This window comes from Erinaceus europaeus, chromosome X, assembly GCF_950295315.1.
Source record: "Erinaceus europaeus chromosome X, mEriEur2.1, whole genome shotgun sequence".
Lineage (NCBI taxonomy): Eukaryota > Metazoa > Chordata > Mammalia > Eulipotyphla > Erinaceidae > Erinaceus > Erinaceus europaeus.
The window spans coordinates 118,446,288-118,465,588 of NC_080185.1; the positions used below are offsets into that span (position 1 = coordinate 118,446,288).

Consider the following 19,301-nt stretch of genomic DNA (forward strand, 5'->3'; position numbering starts at 1 on the left):
GGCTAGGAGCATTCCAGGTCGCACTAAGTTCAGGACCCATCATCCTCAGGTGATAGGTTATGTTATCCAACCTTCCTTCTGATAACAGAACACTCCCTACCCTTGTTTATCCACATTGAGGGAAAGGTCCTATACGGACCCCAAAAGGGGTCCATTTTGTTGTTCCTGATAGAGATAACCAGTGACAGTGGGGAGACAGATCCAACTAGAGGTCTAGGCCCACCATGTCTGCGTGGGAATCCCAGGACTCCCTGATCAGGGCCTGGTAGTGACTAAAGAGTCACCATTAGAGTATGCCAGTCTTTTGCCCTTACTCAGCTTTTGTAGTCCTTGCTTTGTCTGACAAGGTTAGCTTTGGAGTGACTGAGGGACGTGCAATAGGAGGTAGGTGAGGAGGGTATCTAAGTCTAAGTAGAAACTATCTCATTAGGTACACTATGGTGTCTTTTTAGGTCTTTGTGCTTGCTTGCTACATTTATTGACTCATTGCAAACTAAGGTATATGTTTTCCCCTAACTTATGGATACATGTACATACGCCCCATCTCATGGGCCCTGGTCTATATCTAGGCTTTGAGGTCTGTAAAAAGGTGTTGGACTCTTAAATGTGAGGTTACACTCTGAGTTCCACTGATGACATTGCGTGTGCCACACAGATACTCTGGTTCTCTCTCCTTCTCTCTCATGATAAGTAAATTATATATAAAGACTAGACTTTGTTTCCCATCACATCCTCTTTGACAAAAATTCATTGTAACTGGTTGTAACGTGTGGGCTTCTTTTTAAAAATAATTGAAAACTATGCTCTATTCTGTTCCATTGATCTGTGTGTCTGTTTTGACACCAATAGCACACTGAGCTCTTACGTACTACACTTGCGAGGTGAATTCCTAGGCTGTTTGCTATGTGTCATTTCTATTGCCTCCTGCCTTCATTTCACTGTGTAAATGCTATGCTACAGTGTAGAAAGTATTTAATTTTTTGCAGATCAATTCTATATTAAGATATCTTACTGAATTTTTATTAGTTTTCATATAGTCTTTTGGCTGACTTCCTTGGATTTTTCAAACTAAACAATCAAACTATGTCTGCAAATGTCAATATATAGGGACTCCTCAGTTGTGTATTTACTGTTTTTTTCCCCTATATTATTGTTTGTTTTAGTGGCTAGACTTTCTTCTAGAACAATGCTGTGAACTTGTTATGTGTGAGTGAAAGTTTTCCATAGTTTACTATTATGTATTATACTTGCTGTAGAGTTCTGGTTGATACCATAATTTTCATCACCATCATCATCAGTGCTGGGGATGCAACCCAAAACTTCATACATGAGAAGCATGTTTTCTGCCACTGAGCTACATACTTGCCCCCCCCCCGTAGAGATTTCCTTATTATATTCAGGAAGTTTCTATCAATTTTTAACTTGTGAACATCTCAACTTTATTTAATTAATTAATTTATTTGAAATTTTTTTTTTTTTAACCAGAGCACTGGTCAGCCTGGCTTATGGTGGTGCGGGGGATTAAACCTGGGACTTTAGAGCCTCAGGCATGAGAGTCTGTTTGCATAACCATTATACTATTTACCTCTGCCCTAATTTATGATTTTAAATTGCCACCAGGGTTATTGCTGGGGTTTAGTGCCTGTATGATGGTTCCACTGCTCCTGGAGGCCACATTTTTTCTTTTCTTTTATTTGCTAAGACAGAGAGAAGCTGAGAGAGAAGGGGAGCAAGAGAGGGAGAGAGAGAGAGTGACACCTGCAATACTGTTTCATCACTCATGAAATTTCCCCCCACAGGTGGGGGCCAGAGGCTTGAAGCCCGGCCCTCACACGTGGTCCTCATGCATGACAATGTGTGCACTTTACCCAGTGTGCCACTACCTGGCCCCTTTAATTCTTTATAGATTAATTAATTAACGAGAAAGAGGAGGAGACAGAACCAAAGCATTCTTCTAGTACACTTGATGCCAGGGATTGAACTCAGGACCTCACATTTAAGAGCCCAAGGACCAACCAATTGACTGTACTATCCTCTGGGCTGCTCAAATTTAATTTTCACTTAAAAAAATTCTTGTTGGGGGTCGGGCGGTGGCGCAAAGCATAGGGACCGGAGTAAGGATCCCGGTTCGAGCCCCCGGCTCCCCACCTGCAGGGTAGTCACTTCACAGGCGGTGAAGCAAGTCTGCAGGTGTCTTTCTTTCCCCCTCTCTGTCTTCCCCTCCTCTCTCCATTTGTCTCTGTCCTATCCAACAACAACATCAACAATGGCAACAATAATGACCACAATGAGGCTACAACAACAAGGGCAACAAAAAGGGGGAAAAAATGGCCTCCAGGAGCGGTGGACTCATGGTGCAGGCCCCGAGCCCAGCAATAACCCTGGAGGAAAAAAAAAATTCTTGTTGTGTTTGGATTTGTTTTTCACTAAAAGCCTAACAGATTTAAGGTGAGTCAGCCTTTCTGGCTTTGGAGGTTGTATTTTGATTTTCCTGGAGAAGAAGATAGTGTAGCATAAGTCTCTCTGAGTTAATCATTTTTTCATTTGGGGGAGATGACAGGCATGCAGTGAAAAACAGAGATAATAAATGGATAGTTCATAACCTACTTGTGTATAGGCAACAGTTTTTTCTTTTCTTTAAAAAAAGTTTTATTATCTTTATTTATTGGATAGAGACAGAAATTTAGAGGAAGGGGAGATAGAGGGGGAGAGACAGAGACACCTGCAGCATGGCTTCACCACTTGTGAAGCTTTCCCCCTGCAGGTGGGGACCAGGGGCTTGCACCGGGGTCCTTGTGCACTATAGTGTGTACACTTAACTAGGTGTGCCACTGCTTGTTCCCCTTTTAATAAGTAGTTTTAAAATTTTATTTATTTTTAAAAATATTTTTATTTATTTATTCATGAAGAAGACAGGCAGAGAGAGACCAAACATCATTCTAGTACATGTGCTGCTTGGAATTAAACTCTTCATGCTTGGGAGTCCAATGCTTTATCCACTGCACCCCCTCCTGGACCATGTAACATGTTTTTTTTTTTTTTTTTTTTTTTTTTTTTACCAGAGCACTGCTCAGTTCTGGCTTATGATGGTGTGAGGGATTGAACCTGGGACTTTGGAGCATCAGACATGAGAGTCTCTTTGTATAACCATTATGTGATCTACCCCCAGCCTTAACAGTTTTTTCTTTGGTGTTTTTCAAGCCTTTTTGCTCTCCATTCAGAGGGAGAAAGTGTATTTCATACTTGAACCCTGTATGGACCTCCCTATGCATACCTGAAACACAATCTCACAAAATATTGTGAATTTTTCCTCTGTGCACTGCATTCTGATACTTCTTTTAGATTTATTTTGTATACAGACAAATTGAGAGAGGAGGGGGAGATTAAAAGGGAAAGAGACAGAGAGACACTTGTAGCACTGTTTCACTGTTTGTGAAGCTTCTTCCCCCCCTCAAGTGGGGACGGGGGTGGGGGGAAGGCTTGAATCTGGGGGCTTGAACCTGGGTCCTTACACAATGTAATGTGTGTGCTGAGTCAGGTGTGCCACCACCTGGCCCGCTGATACATTTTTAGTTCTATTCCATCTGTTGCATTTCACTTTTAAATAATGATCATGGTCCTCTGAAATGATTTGGCCACACTCTCATAAAATGGCTTGTTCTGATTATAAGTCCCTAGTCTACCAAACTGGTGCCTTGGACAGATTAACTTTCTTCCCTCCCTCCCTCCCTTCCTTCTTTCCTTTTTTCTTTTAGAATACTTTATTTTAATGAGAGGGAGAGAGAGATACTGATAGACCAGAACACTGCTTATCTCTGGTTTATGGTGGTGCTGGGGATTGAACCTAGGCAGCTCAGAGGCTCAGGCATGAAAGTCTTTTGCCGAACCATTATTGCTGCCTCTCCAGCCCAACAGATTCACTTTCTTTCTTTTTTTTAAAAAAAACTTTATTTATTTATTGGTTAGAAATAGCCAGAAATGGAGAGTGAAGGGGGAGATAGATAGATAAAGAGAGAGAGGGGCAGAGAGAGAGACCTGCAGCACTGCTTCACCATTTGTGAGGCTTTCCTCCTGCAGGTGGGGACCAGGGGCTTGAACCCAGGTCCTTGTGCATTGTAACATGTGCGCTCAACCAGGTGTGCCACCACCCCGTCTTCCAACAGATTCATTTTCTTTCTTTTTAAAAATATTTATTTATTTATTTTTTTGAGAGAGATGCAAAGAGAGAAACACCAGAGCACTGCTCAGCTCTGGCTTATGGTGGTGCGGGGGCTTGAACCTGGGATTTAGGAGCCTCAAGCATGAGAGTCTGTTTGCATAACCATTATGCTGTATCCCCTGCCCAACAGATTCATTTTCTATCAGATCCTGCTACAGTACAAAGTGAGCTCATTTTTGATACCCCGAATCAGTCAGAGCTACCCATTTATCTCTCTCAAATTTGTCCACTGGTATGGCCTCTAAACTAGTGTCCCTGTTTCCACCCTCTGAATATCCAGTGAAAGAAGTTTGGTAAACTCACTGCTCAAAACCCCTAAGAACCTCGACCATGTTTAGAATCATGCCCCATTTCTTCACTGTAGTCTCTGAGGGCCTCTCTGGGATTGACCCCTGTCCTTGCTGCTCCAAGCACACCAGCCTCCCAAACCACCACTTGCCGGCCTCCCAGCCTTTGCACTTGCTGCACCATCTGTTGGGGCACTGGCTCATCAGATATGCACATAACCTCTGCTCTTATTTCATTCAGGTCTGCTCTGACCCTCACTCTAAAACAGCACCCCACTTCCCACTGAAGGACCATCATCTCCTTGTTTCACTTCTGTCTTCTTCTCCTTCTTCCTTCTTCCTCCTCCTCCTCCTCCTCCTCCTCCTTCTTCTTCTTCCTCTCCTTCTCCTTCTCCTTCTCCTTCTCCTTCTCCTTCTCCTTCTCCTTCTTCTTCTTCTTCTTCTTCTTCTTCTTCTTCTTCTTCTTCTTCTTCTTCCTCCTCCTCCTTTCTTCTTTCTTCTTTCTTCTTTCTTCTTTCTTCTTTCTTCTTTCTTCTTTCTTCTTTCTTCTTCTTCTTCCTCCAGGGTTATCACTGAGGCTCGGTGCCTACACTATGAATTCACTGCTCCTGGAGGCCATTTTCCCCCATTTTTTTGCCCTTGTTGTTGTCATTTTTATTGTTGTTATTGTCAGATAGGACAGAGAGAAATCGAGAGAGAAGGGGAAGAGAGAGAGGGGGAGAGAAAGATAGACACCTGCAGACCTGCTTCACCACTTGTGAAGCGACCCCTCTGCAGGTGGGGAGCCAAGGGCTTGAACCGGAATCCTTACGCCGGTCCTCTTGCTTCACACCATGTGTGCTTATCCCACTGCACTACCGCCTGCCCCCCTTCTGTCTTCTTGCCAGGCTAGTGTGGGGGTGCCTCTTCTCGCGTGTGTACTCTCTGGGTTGGAGGGAATGCGATCAGAGGCAGCTGGGGCTGCTACTCACTCAGTGATGCAAGAGATGACCCAGGAACCAAGCTGGTGGTAGTGAGGCAGTTCAAAATCTTTATTCATCCCCACACCCAAGCTCTTAAAGGCTGGAAAATGGAAGTGGCAAGTTGCAAATGGAAGTGGCTTGACAATACCATACGTGGTTAGGAAAGGCGTGGAGAAAGGAAAAAGTGGGCCAGGAAAGGTAGGAACTTCCTTAGCAACTGTTGCTAGGGGTTTAACTGGTAGGATTAATAATATTCTACAGGCAGAGAGGGTCTTGAGGGTAGCAAAAGAATATATCAAATGAGCAGACTAGGTGGGGAAATAGGGAGGAGACCTTAACTCATTTTTTTGACAAAGCAAAACATTGATATGTAGATAATAAGAGAGTGGGCTATTGTATCAAGGAATGCAGGGTGAAGCAGGGGAACTGGCTTAATGTTTTAAGAAATGCCAAGCCCCCGGAGGCAGAAAAATGCAAGGTCTCTGGAGACAGGGAGTAAGCTAACAGGGAGGCAGAAAATTGAGGTCCGTTTCTCTCCCAAGCTCAACCTCAGAAAGAGAGAGTCTGACAGGGAGATTCGTTTCCTCAGTTCCCCATTTTTCAATGGAAAAAACCTCACCACACTCAACCTGGTTATCACAGTATTCCCAGCATCTTCTATGCAGTTATACTAATGAATTATTTGTCTATTGATTTCACCCCACTCCCCCCACACACACACTAGACTGTAAGCCCTAAGGGGGCAAGGACTTTATGTATCTTGCTCATTTTTGTATTCTTAAAACCCAGCACAGTAGCACAGAATAGATGATCCATAAATATCTGCCCACTGGATGAATGAGTAAGCCTAGAATCTAGAAGAAATCAGGCACTAATCCCAAGAGTGATCTAGTGCACGCTGCCTTTCTGCTGTTTTAGTGTGGACATTCATTTGTGTTAAACTTGGAGCATATTTTAATATAAGCAGTTCATTAAACAACAGAATTTTTCTTTTAAAATTTATTTATTTATTTTAATGAGAAAGAATGAGAGAGAGAGAGAGAGAGAGAGAGAGAGAGAGAGAGGGAGGGAGGGAGACCCCAGCACAGCTCTGGCTTTTGGTGGTTCTGAGGATTGAACCTGAGCCTCAAAGCCTCAGAAGTGAAAGTCCAGGACCATTATACTCTCTCCTCAGCCCAACAGACATCTTCTATCCATTCTATTTCTGACTGTAATAATAAGGAAGCCTACGAGCTGGTATTTATTGAGTAGGTTTTACTCTGCTTGTTTCACAAATAATGGGTTGTCAGAAAAATCGTGACACATTTTTGCATAGAAAAACAGAAAATAAATGGTCCAGGAGGTGGCGCAGTAGATAAAGCACTGGACTCTCAAGCATGAGGTCCTGAGTTTAATCCCTGGCAGCACATGTGCCAGAGTGATATTTGGCTCTTTCTCTTTCTTCTATCTTTTTCATTTAAAAAAAGCAAACAAATAAAAAACTATGTCATGACTTTTTCAACAACCAGATTGCAACACATTCTTGAGGCTCTCACATGTGGAGGTCCACAAAGGCCACACTTCTCCCCCCCCCCCCGCCTCCCCATTGGGATGTTCATTTTGACCACCTGCTCAAGGTGCTGTTTGATTTCTCCACTAGTCAGCAGTCTTTGGGGGGACATGAAGACCTTGCTCCTCATCAGCACTTCCCTTGAGACCACACACAGTGAGGATTTTTGCCAGAGCCCATCATTAGCATAACGATTGAAAATTTCTAACTCTGGTATTCCTTCCACCCTAACCAGTGTGCCCTCAGCAAGAGCCCAACCTTCTCTCCCATTTGGTAATTTATTTATGTATTTATTTATCTATTTACTATCAGTATAGATGTAGGAATTCCTATTTCTTAATGTTTTGTAATTAATTACTGTACTTAGTTATTTTGGTGCTCGTATTTTAAAGGACTTGACTTTAAATTCTTTCGTCTTTCTTTTCTTTTCTTTCTTTCTTTTTTTTTGCCTCCAGGATTATCACTGGCGCTCGGTGCCTGCACTATGAATCCACTGCTCCTGGAGGCTATTTTTCACCTTTTTTTGTTGCCCTTGTTTATCATTGTTGTTGTTATTATCATTGTTATTACTGTGGGATAGGACAGAGAGAAATCGAGAGGATGGGAAGACAGAGAGGGGGAGAGAAAGACAGACACCTGCTGACCTGCTTCACAGTCTGTGAAGCGACTTCCCCTGCAGGTGGGGAGCCAAGGGCTCGAACCGGGATCCTTATGCCAGTTAGTGTGCTTTACACCATGTGCACTTAACCCATTGTGCTACCGCCCGACCCTCTCTTTCTTCTTTCTCTCTCTTCTGGATCATTTCCATCAGCTTACCATCATGCCCTCATAGCTCCATGGACTCCCCTTCATTTGTCAACCCCCCTACCCCGCTTTTGCAATCACCCCTTCTGGGAGGAACTTCTTGAATGACTGGCTGCTCCTGCTTTTCCACTCCCATTCTTCTCTTACCAGTCTACTCAGGGTTCTGTCCTAAGGCTCTTGTCAATGCTCAGTGAACTTGCGCTGCCAAACTGCAGCCACCACTTCTCAGACTTAAGAACTTGACCATGGTAGCAGCCCTTGGCACAGTGAGTCTCGCCTGCTTGTTCTGTACACTTGCTTCTTGTGGCTTCCGTTATCTCACACATTCATGCTTTCCTTTTTTTCCTCTTCTTATTTTTTAAAATTTCCTTTATTTATTCATGAGAAAGATAGGAAGAGAGAGAAAGAACCAGACATCACTCTGATATATGTGCTGCCAGAGACTGACTCAGGACCTCATGATTGAGAATCCAAAGCCTGATCAACTGCGTCACCTCCCAAACCACCTTTTTTTTTTTTTTAAGTTAGAACTTTAGGCTTTATGCCTCTGTTAAAACTTTAATTATTAATTAATTAGTTAATTTTGAAAATATTTTATTAATTTATTTACTATTGGATAGAGACAGAGAGAAGTTGAGAGAGGGAGAGGAGACATAGAGGGGAAGAGACACCTGCAGCCCTGCTCCACCACTTGTGAAGCTTTCCCCCTGCAGATAAGGACCAGGGGCTTGAACCTGGGTCCCTTAGCACTGTAATGCGTGCTCTTAACAAGGTGCGCCACCAGCTGGGCCCATTAGTTAATTTCTTAACCAGAGCACCACTCAGTTCTGGCTTTTGGTGGCATGGGGGATTAAACCTGGGATCTAGGAGACTTTGGCATTAGAGTCTGTTTGTGTAATCATTATGCTATTTCTCCCCACAATATATATAATATATATTACATATAATATATATTATAATATATAATATATATACCAGCATATATATAAGAAAAAATGCTGAAAATTACTGTTGACTTGGGAAATGAAAACAAAAACAACAGTGTGACAGCACTTTACATCCTTGAGAATGTCATACATTAGAAAAGACAGAAACATCTACTGCTGAAGAGGCGACAGGGGAAAAGGGACTCTCCAATACCTCTGGTGGGAATGTAAATTTGTTCAGCCCCTATGGAAAACAGACTGAAAATTCATCAGAACACTAGAAATGGACCTACCTTCTGACCAGGGACTTTAATTTATTTTAATTAGAGAGATACAGAGATAATCAGAGATAGTGTATACAGAGGGAAAGAGAGTGGGAGCAGGAGAGGGAGAGAGAGAGACTGCTCAGCTCTGGCTGATGGTGGTGCTAGGGATTGAACCTGGGATCTTGGAGCCTCAAGCAGGAAAGTCTTTTGCATCACTATTATGCTGGCTCCCGAGCCCCATACACCTGCTTTCCCTCTTGCTATCAAGTCACTCTTAAGTCTTCATTTCTGGCTTTACCTACAGAGAGGTTGGTATATCTCCAGAGCCCTGTGACTGCCTTCTCTTCTCTTGCTACTTGTTCCCTGAAGATGGCTATTTCCAGTCTGTGAGTCTACATTCCATTGAGACACCATGACCTTTATCCATCATGCAAGATTTAGTAATCCATTTTTTTAAAAGCTCTGTATATGCTCCCTCCCACCTTTATCTTTCTTGAGGTGGAATCAACAAACAGGAACTGCATATATATAATTTTGGCTATTACTGGGGCTTCACTACTCCAGGTCAACATTTCCACATAGAAAGAAAGACAGAAACAGAGAAAAATGCCACACACTTTGGTGCTGTGTGGGCTGGGCTTAAACCTAGGTTGTAAGCATGACAATGCAAGCACACTATCCAAGTGAGCGGTCTTGATATATATATATATATGTATGTATGTATTTTTTTTTACCAGAGCACTACTCAGTTCTGGTTCATGGTGCTGCAGGGGATTGAACCTGGGACTTTGGAGCCTCAAAGAGGCTATGCATAAGAGTCACTTTGCATAGCTATTATGCTACCTACCCCCATCCTATATTTTGAGAATTTTTTTATGTATATGTATACGTTGAAATGATCATCACACTTGAGTTAACATATACATCACTTTGTACAGTTACCTTTTGTTTTAGCATGGTGAGAACATTTAGGATCTGCTGCTTTAGCAAGCTTTTAAAAAAACAATCTGTTTTTTTTCTTTTTTTGTCTCCAGAGTTATTGCTGGGGATCATGAATCCACTGTTCCCAGAAGTTACTGTTATCATTGCTGTTGTTGTTGCTGCTGTTGTTGGAGAGGACAGAGAGAAATCGAGAGAGGAGGGGAAGAGAGAGAGGGGGAAAGAAAGATAGACACTTGCAGACCTGCCTTACTATTTGTGAAGTAACCCCTGTGTTGGGTTGTGTTGTGGGGGAGAGAGAAGAGACCAGGAACTTGTGGCGGAGCGGGAACGCAAATCTTTATTCACATGGGTGCCCCAGAGTTGGGTGTGAGCACAGCGGTTTAGGCCACATGGAGCTAGCAAAACGGTTGCCTCCCACTATGCCCACCAGCCCTTCTCCAGGTCTTCTCTGGGTCAGGACATGGAAGAGAAAAAGGGGCGAAATTGGAATAGCAGCGGGTGTTATAGGGTAAAAACCAGAAGTGGCAAGTTAGAAATGGAAATGGCTAGGAAAGGGGGTGGAAAGAGGCAAAAGGCATGCTGGGAAGGTGAAAGTGTCCTTAGCAACTGTCGCAATGGTTTTAACTGAATTAGCAATACCCTGGGGGGATAACATGGTGGGGATCTTTCAGGCAAAACAATGATTGTGTAAGCAGAGCGGAGGGGTCGGCTGGCTTTAAGGCCCAACACCTCTGCAGGTGGGGAGCCAGGGGCACAAACCAGGATCCTCTTGCCAGTCCTTGTGCTTCATGCCATGTGTGCTTAACCCGGTACACTACCACCCTGGCCCCCTATTGTTTTCTTTTAAAAGATTTTATTTATTTATTAATGAGAAGGATAAGAGGTGAGAGGGGAAGAGAACCAGACATCACTGTGGTACATATGCTGCCAGGGATCAAACTCAGGACCTCATACTTGAAAGAGTAGCACTTTGTCCACTGCACCACCTAGGCTATGTAATATGATGTTATTAACAGGAGTTACTAAGCTGTACATTAGATCTCAGAACTCATTCTGTTCCTTAGTGTTGAATTCAACTGCACTGCCATTGAGGGATTAAAATGTACAATTGATCTTATTATAGGTGGATGTTATTATTGAAGGGCAAATTATAAAGACATCTTTGAGATCCTTATATTAGCTAAAGAAATACTTGAAAACAATGTTAATAATTTGACTAATTCATTTTTTCTTTCTTTCCATTTTTTTCTTTTTCCCAGAGCCCTGCTCAGCTCTGAAGGGAATCATATGCTTTATGGTGGTGCCAGGGACAGAATTTAGGATTTTTGGTGCCTCAGGCATGAAAGTCTTTTTTTGCATAACTCCAGCTCATACATTGACTAACTCTTAAGAATGTTAAAAGTCTAGGGGAAAACGTGAAACACTAAAAAGGTCAAAATTAGCAATGGAACAAAGCATAGGGAAAATCATCATTTAAATATTTCAAAGATTTATTTTGAGACAGGGAGAGACAGACACCAGAACACTACTCAGCTCTGGCATATGTAGTGTTGGGAATTGAACCTGGGACCTCTAGGGCCTCAGACATACAAGTTCTGTGATCTAATAATGAAGCAAACAAAAAGGATAATTTTTGATTCATGTGGCTATCTAATAGGCATCTCTTTTCTAAAATTAGTGATTTAATATTGATTTATAAAATTGTAAGACAATAGGAGTATAGTTCCATACAGTCCCCACCACCAGAGCTCTGTGTGCCCATCCTCTCCATTGGAAATTGCAGTAGTTCTCCCATGACCACCAATACAGGCTGATTCTATAACTAACTACCTGTAGGTATGTATGTATGTATGTATGTATGTATGTATGTATGTATGTATGTATGTATGATCTATTTTCCCTCCCCTATTTTTAATGGTCCTGACTTCACTTTCTTTCTAGTTCACCCCTACTCTTGTCACTATTTCCAAGTGTCTTTCCTTTTTTCCTCTTCTATCTCAGATAAGTGAAACTGTGCCTGGCTTCCTCTGGCATTTTCCAGATTTGCACCATGATTCCTGGTGACAAACACTTGAGGTCCTGGTGGAATAGGTGTACAGAGCCCTCTGGTTTACTTCGCCTATCGTATACCCCTCTGGGAGTATGGACCAAAATTCTTTTTGGGGTCCAGAAGGTGGGAGTTCTGACTTCTGTAATTGCTTCTCCGCTGGACAGGGACGTTGGCAGATTGATCCATATCCCCAACCTGTTTCTGTCTTTCCCTTTCCTTAGTGGGGTAGGGCTCTGGAGAGGTCTTACTCTTTATTTTCACAGCAAGATTTGTTGTTTTTTTTTGTTTGTTTGTTTTTTTACCAGAGTGCTGTTCAGCTCTGGCTTATGGTGGTACAGGGATTGAACCTGAGATTTTGGAGCCTCAAGCATGAGAGTCTGTTTGCATAACCATTATGCTATCTACCCTCCACTCAAGATCTGGGATTCCCTGCCATCCCCATAGCAAATGTTTCTCTGTCTCCGTGATATATTTTTATATGTAACACCACTATTCACACAAGCCCCAGGCCTATAAGGTTCATCATCCCCATCTGTGAATCTTGTAGATTTGTTCCAAAGTATAGCTAAGCATTCCTGTTCCCCCTTCCTTCCTTCCCTCTCTCCTCCTCCCCTCCCTATCTCTCTCCCTCCCTCTCCTTTCTCCCATCCTTTCTTCTTTTTCTTGCTACCAGGGTTATCACTGGGACTCTGTGCCTGCATGATGAATCCACTGTTCCCAGCAGCCAGCCTTCCTTTTTGTTATTGGACAAAGAGAAATTGAAAGGGGAGGAGGAGACAGAGAGAGGGAGAAAAAGAGACACTTTGAAAAAAAAAAGATCAGAAAAGAAAACACAAGTAGAACCTGAACTGGAATTGGCATATTGCACCAAAGTAAAAGATTCTGGGGTGGGTGGGTGGGGAGAATACAGATCCAAGAAGGATGACAGAGGACCTAGTGGGGGTTGTATTCTTATATGGAAAACTGGAAAATGCTGTACATGTACAAACTATTTTATTTATTGTTAAATATGAAACATTAATTCCCCAATAAAGAAATAAAAAATAATAATGAATTAAATAATAACAATAATAGCTAGATGATCTAATGAGGAAAAAGCTTATGAAAAACACTACTGAGAATTGAAAATAGGATCCTTAAATAAACTAGTGTGAAGGAACTTAAAAAGAAAAAAGAAAAAAAGACACCTGCTTCACCACTTGTAAAGCGTCCCCTCTGTAGGTGGGGAGGCAGGCTCGAACTGGAGTCTTTGTACATGGTAGCATGTAGGCTCAACTAGGGGTGTCACCACCTGGCTTCCCCTTCCTGTTTCCTAACCCCATCCCTCAGCATACTTCACTTTGCCACCATCTCTTTCTTGGATGGTTACAGTGAGTTTAATAATCTGATTCCTATACTGAAACTAAACTATTGCTGCTGCTACTACTACTTCCTATTATCATTAATTATTATTATTTAGAGAGAGAGTAAAGCAGAGTGAAAGAGACCACAGCACTGAAACTTTCTTCAGTGCAGTGGGGTTCAATCTCAAACTTGGGTAGCACACACGGCAAAGCAGTCTACTATCCAAGTGAGCTATTTTGCCGGCCCCAGGGCTTTTTTTTTTTTTTTTTAATTAAAGTGACTGGTTGGACATAAGCCATCCTATCTTCTGAGGATCCTTAAGAGATTAGACAAGTAAAGAAAGAAGCATGAGGCAAATTGATAAAAGAGAAAAACAAAATGAAGAGGACTGTATTAGTAACCTGTCCTCCTGTACACATAGGGGAAGACTCAGAAATTCTGAGTAACTCACATGACCTTCAAATTATTAAGTTAACACAGAAATCCTTTAGTTAATGCAGAGGACTTTAGAAAGCAGAAAGGGAGGATCAATTAGGAAGGTTACTGAAAGGCACAAAAAGGTAAAGGCGTGCAGACCCAAGTTCAACCTTCTTCACTGATGAGCGCTTCTGAGAGATGTTGTTGGTTCCTCATCTTTGCATGCCTGGCCCTCCCCTCCAGAAATACGCATGACTTTTCCTGAACACCCCCTAAATATGTATGCATACATAATTACTGCCATCCTAACTGTACTCTGTAGAAAATCAGAACCCCTCCCCATCTTAGAAGTTTACCACCCAGCTTCCCAATTCAATTAAAAAAATTTTATTATCCTTATTTATTTATTGGCTAGAGATAGCCAGAAATCAAGAGTGAAGGGGGAGATAGAGAGGGAGACACCTACAGCCCTGCTTCACCACTCCTGAAGCTTTTCCCCTGCAGGTGGGGACCAGGGGCTTGAACCTGGGTCTTTGCACACTGTAGTGTGTACACTTAACCAGGTGCACCACCGCCTGGCCCCTCAAGTTGTTTTTCAAGCAAATAACCTCTCCTTTTTATTTTCTTATTATTTTCCTTTTGTTGCCCTTGCTGTTTTATCGTTGTGGTGGTTATTATTGTTGTTATTGATGTCGTTGTTGCATAGGACAGAGAGAAATGGAGAAAGGAGAAGACATAGAGGGGGAGAAACAGATAGACACCTGCAGACCTGCTTCACCGCTTGTGAAGTGACCCCCCCTGCAGGTAGGGAGCTCAAACCAGGATCCTTAGGCCAGTCCTTGCGCTTCACGCCACGTGTGCTGTGCTACTGCCCGCCCCTTATTATTATTTTAACCAGAGCACTGATCAGCTCTGGTTTATGGTGGTGCGGGGGATTGAACCTGGGACTTCAGAGTCTCAGGCATGATAGTCTGTTTGCATAACCATTATGTTATCTACCCCTGCCCCCCCTTTCTACATGCTGGCTCCTGTGGATTCTTTGATTACGGTTGAGCCAGGCACATTGTGGTGTATACTGTAGCCACCATATGTTGCTCCCTTAAATGACTATCACAGTTGCTTCTGCCCATGTTTCCAGCGTTTGTCTTGTCTGAGCAGTTCTGAGAGGAACACTCTTGTACATATATTTTGATGAACACCTGTGTGCACTACTGCCTGGTAAATACCAAAAAGAATGCTTTAAATTTACCTCTAGACCTTTTCATAATCTTCAGTTATTTTCTCCCGAGTACAATTAGGATTCATAGCCAGCTTTGGACATTCTCTGACATCTGCATCTGTATACAGTGTTAGACCCCCACCCTCCATAATCTGAGTTAAGTTTTAGCATCAGGTGTTTTTCTACTTTAACTTTTTTTCTACAAGTCTATTTCTATGTTTATTCCTTTACCAGCTATCAAAATACCATTTTCATTTTAGTTTTATATTTATTTATGTATTTATTTTAGAGATACAGAGAGAAAGAGTGAATGAGATCACAGCACCAAAGAAGTTTCCTTCAGTGCGGTGGGGGCAGGGCTTGAACCTGGGTCACATATATGGCAAAACAGCACATTATACAAGTGAGCTATTTCACTGGCCCTATTTTAATTTTGTATAGCCTTATTTCTCTTTTTCTAAATTTTTTTTCAATTTTTTATTACCTTTATTTATTGGATAGAGACAGCCAGAAATTGAGAGGGAAGGAGGAGATAGGGAGAGAGACAGAGAGACACCTGCAGCACCACTTCACCACTTGCAAAGTTTTCCCCTGCAGGTGGGGACTGGGGGCTTTCCCCCTTGCACTTTGTAACCTGTGTGCTCAACCAGTTGCACCACCGCCCGCCCCTTCTTTTTTTTATTTTGTAAGATTTTATTTATTAATGATAAAGATTGGAGGAGGGAGGAAGGGAAGGAGGGAGGGAGGGAGGGAGGGAGGGAGAGAGAGAGAGAGAGAACCAGACATCAGTCTGGTACATATACTGTATACTGCTGGGGATTGAACTTAGAACCTCATGCTTGAGAGTCCAATGCTTTATCTTCTGTGCCACCCAATTTTAATTTTAAAAAACTTTCTTCTTTATTTCTGGGGAGGGGAGAGAGAGACACACAGAGAGAACCTGAGTTCTGGCATATGTGATGTCAGGGATCAAACTTGAAAGCTCATGTCTGAGAGTTCAATGCCTTTGTACTACCTCCTGGGCTGCAAAAATGCCATTTTAAAATATTAAGAATGTAGGCTTGCCTTTTCTTTTTGTGTAACACACAAATCTTTTTTTAAGCAAATTATTTTTAACAGTTTATTATAATTTATTTTATTTAGCAATCTAGGAAGTTTGTAGCTATCAGCAGTTCCAGTGCAATTTCTGGCGCAATCGGGCATTCAAGCATCTTGGTAGAACTGTTAGTGTAGTGAACCTTGTAGGTAAAATACACGCATACTTTTGATAGCACATGTGAAGGGATCTCTCTAAAATTGACTTCGTTGGTTTCATTTTAGTAACTGACCTGGGCCACTTAATATGGCTTTTATAGTTCCTGATGTTAATGCATGTTCTCTTTTCACAATAAATTCAATAGCCATCAGATGATATCACATAAGTGAGATCAGAGATCACTCAGTATTTGTCCTCCTCCTCCTCCTCCTTCTTCTCCTTCTTCTTCGTTCACTTAATATGATGTCTTCATGTTCCATCCAAGATGAAGCAAAGGAAATGGTTCTATCATTTTTAACAACTGGGTAGTATTCCACTGTGCATATATACAGCACAATTTTCATATCCACTCATCTGTTGTTGGACATCTCTTTAAAACATCTCTTTAACAGGGTAACTTCTGCTACTGTTGTTGAATGTCTTTTGCAGATATTGAGGCAAAGCTTTAGCAACCTGAATAGTCTTGGAATGGTACAGGTTTATTAAATGCTGATTCCTAATCTTGTTGAGGAAAAGGAAAGGAGAGAAGTAAGTGGAGGAGGTAGTAGATAAATTAAACTATACTTTCCTTTGCTGTGATCACACCCAGGTCAGCAGACTGACACTAGTGTGTCTTCCTTTGTTCCATGTTACACTCACTCCATTCAGCAAATCTGAAGCTGGTCACACCAAGTGGATAGACAGACACAACCTGAGAGTGAGCAAATAACCCCTTCCACTAGACGTTGGTAGGTGACTCTGAAAGCAGTCTTTATGCAGAGGACGATTACGTAGTGCTTGCTATGTCCAGTGTGTACACAGAGCTTTTTAGAAGGACAGACCCACCAGCAGAGGGTCTTGTGAAGATGCAGAGATGGTTCTGTGGTTCTGATGCCTCTTGGTGGGGGAATGCACTTGGAAAGCTGCCCTTCAGAGCACTGCTGGGGAATCTGTGTGACCTCCGTGCCCATGTATGGACCTTAAACATCCCTGCCCAAGGGGCACTTTGGACCCATCCTCAGTGCTGAGAAGCCCACGGGTGTCCCCTGCCCTGGAGCAGGGGCACAGCCCAGTGCTCTGAGAGCTTCTTTCAACCTCAAGCAGCACTAATTTCCAGCCCCCCTCCCCTGGCCTCTCCGCAAACATTCCAAACCCCTGAAGAAAAGCTACTGAGTGCAAACTGGGGCAAGCCAAACCCAAACACGCACAGTGGAGCCCAGGGAGTGACCTGCTGAAAGGAGTGGGTGTGGCAGCCACGAAACCACTTTTTTAAAAAATCTTTTCCCTTCTCAGGCATCACACTTTCTCACTTCCTCATTCATTCCAGAGACGCTGGGCAACCTGTTCAACACCCCTGGCCTGACCATTCCAGTGCAGGCCACCCTCCAATCCCCAGCTGAACACTTCTCTGCCCATCCAGTTAGAAAGCTGGCAGTGCCAAGAAATCACCCACCACCACACCCGGGGGTATCCCTCAACTGGTGACTAAAAAACAGCCCAGCCCAAGTCCTCAGAGGGCTCCCCAGGTCTCTGCACTGAGCTCTGGTCTCCCCAGGTGGAAACTGCTGGATAAAGCCCCTATTTCTGCCTCCACCCTCCCAGCAGCCACCTGGGGCCACACCCCACGTAATCCACTCACTTTCTGATCCAGTTAACCTGGAGGGATCCACACTAAGCAGAGGCTCTTCAAGGCCAATGGGCAAAAATAAGAGAACAGCAGAGCTCCCTGGGGTTTGTCCCAAGCAGGGGTTCACCAGTGTCTGCTTGTTTTCTGGGCATGATACCAACCCTTCAAGTGGCTGGAAAGCAGCCTGCTAAATGGGCAGCATGCTTCCGTGTTCCAGCCCTTTGGGGCTTGTGTCAACAGAGCTGTTATTCTGTGCTCCCCAGCAGAGCTGGTTCTGGTCTTTCTGCACCCTTGCCCACTCAGGAGGGAGGCCTACCTGGAGGAGTTCTGCCTCTGAGCTCTTGAGCACAGCTTGTGGCCCTATAATCCTCATCTTGCCTCCAGCCCCCTTCCTGTGGCCTCCTCACTGGGTTCTCTTATGTTCCGCCACATGAGGAGTCCTTTGGGGTCTTCACTTTGCTCCTCAGAGGCCCCTGAGAATAGGTTTCCAGGACCTTTTCCTCCTTTTCTGCTGGCTCCCCCATGCTGGAAGTGGACCTGTGCACAATTTAAGCCTAATAGTGCCTTTTCAGGCTGTTTCGACCCAAATTGGGCTTCTTTGTCCTTCTCTATGATCAGAACTGTGGTATAATCTGTCCTTCTCCCTTAAGACCTTCCTTGAGTACAGATCTCCCCTTCCCTTCTGTGTGTTTCTCAGGTGTTGGGAGCCCATACCTGGGAGGGGTGTTTGGGAGGCTGACCCAGCTTAGCACTCTAAAGTGGGGCTCTGGGAGTCAGGCAGTAGTGCAGCAGGTTAAGTGCACATGGCGTGAAGTGCAAGGACCGGCATAAGGATCCCAGTTTGAGCCCCAGGCTCCCCACCTGCAGGGGAGTCGCTTCAAGGGGGTGAAGCAGGTCTGCAGGTGTCTATCTTGCTCTCGCTCTCTCTGTCTTCCCCTCCTCTCTCCATTTCTCTCTGTCCTATCTAAGTAACAACAACAATAATAACTACAACAACAATAAAAAACAAGGGCAACAAAAGGGGAAATAAATAAATACAAAAAAATTAAAAATAAAGTGGGGTCCTTGCAGTCAGTGCACTGCCCACCAGGCTAGACACCTATGTCCTTGAATTTCCTGATTAGAGACTTTTGACCCGCTGGATTTGATATTTTAAGGGGACCTGCTGTATCTACAGGGCTATAATGAAAACATCAAGGATAAATGGCTCCCTGTGACTTTGGGCTTCTGACTTAGTCTATGGCCTCCTTGCTGTGCCCTCAGATGGTGGGGGGAACTTGAGGATGGAGAAAAAGGGGTGAAATCTTTCTTATAAGGGCACAGTCCTAGTGGACTAGGGCCCCACCCTTATGAACTCCCAAACTCCCTCCAGATAAAGTCATATTGGGGGCTTAGGGCTTTAACATATGAATTTAGAGGGGGGACAGTCCGGTCTACAGGAGTAACTGCCCAAGT

General features: G+C 43.4%; 1 protein-coding gene, 1 long non-coding RNA gene and 1 pseudogene across 13 annotated transcripts in view; 1 reads left to right on the top strand and 2 right to left on the bottom strand.

Annotated features, from left to right (window-relative positions):
- Positions 1-19,301, bottom strand: part of LOC132535790 (uncharacterized) — a 345,179-nt gene that overhangs the window by 210,162 nt on the left and 115,716 nt on the right. The window lies entirely within an intron of this gene.
- The window catches only part of ADGRG2 (adhesion G protein-coupled receptor G2), a 140,347-nt gene that overhangs the window by 6,784 nt on the left and 114,262 nt on the right, over positions 1-19,301 (top strand). The gene's annotated exons all lie outside the window — the stretch shown is intronic.
- On the bottom strand, positions 16,125-18,219 carry LOC103128311 (elongin-C-like; annotated as a pseudogene).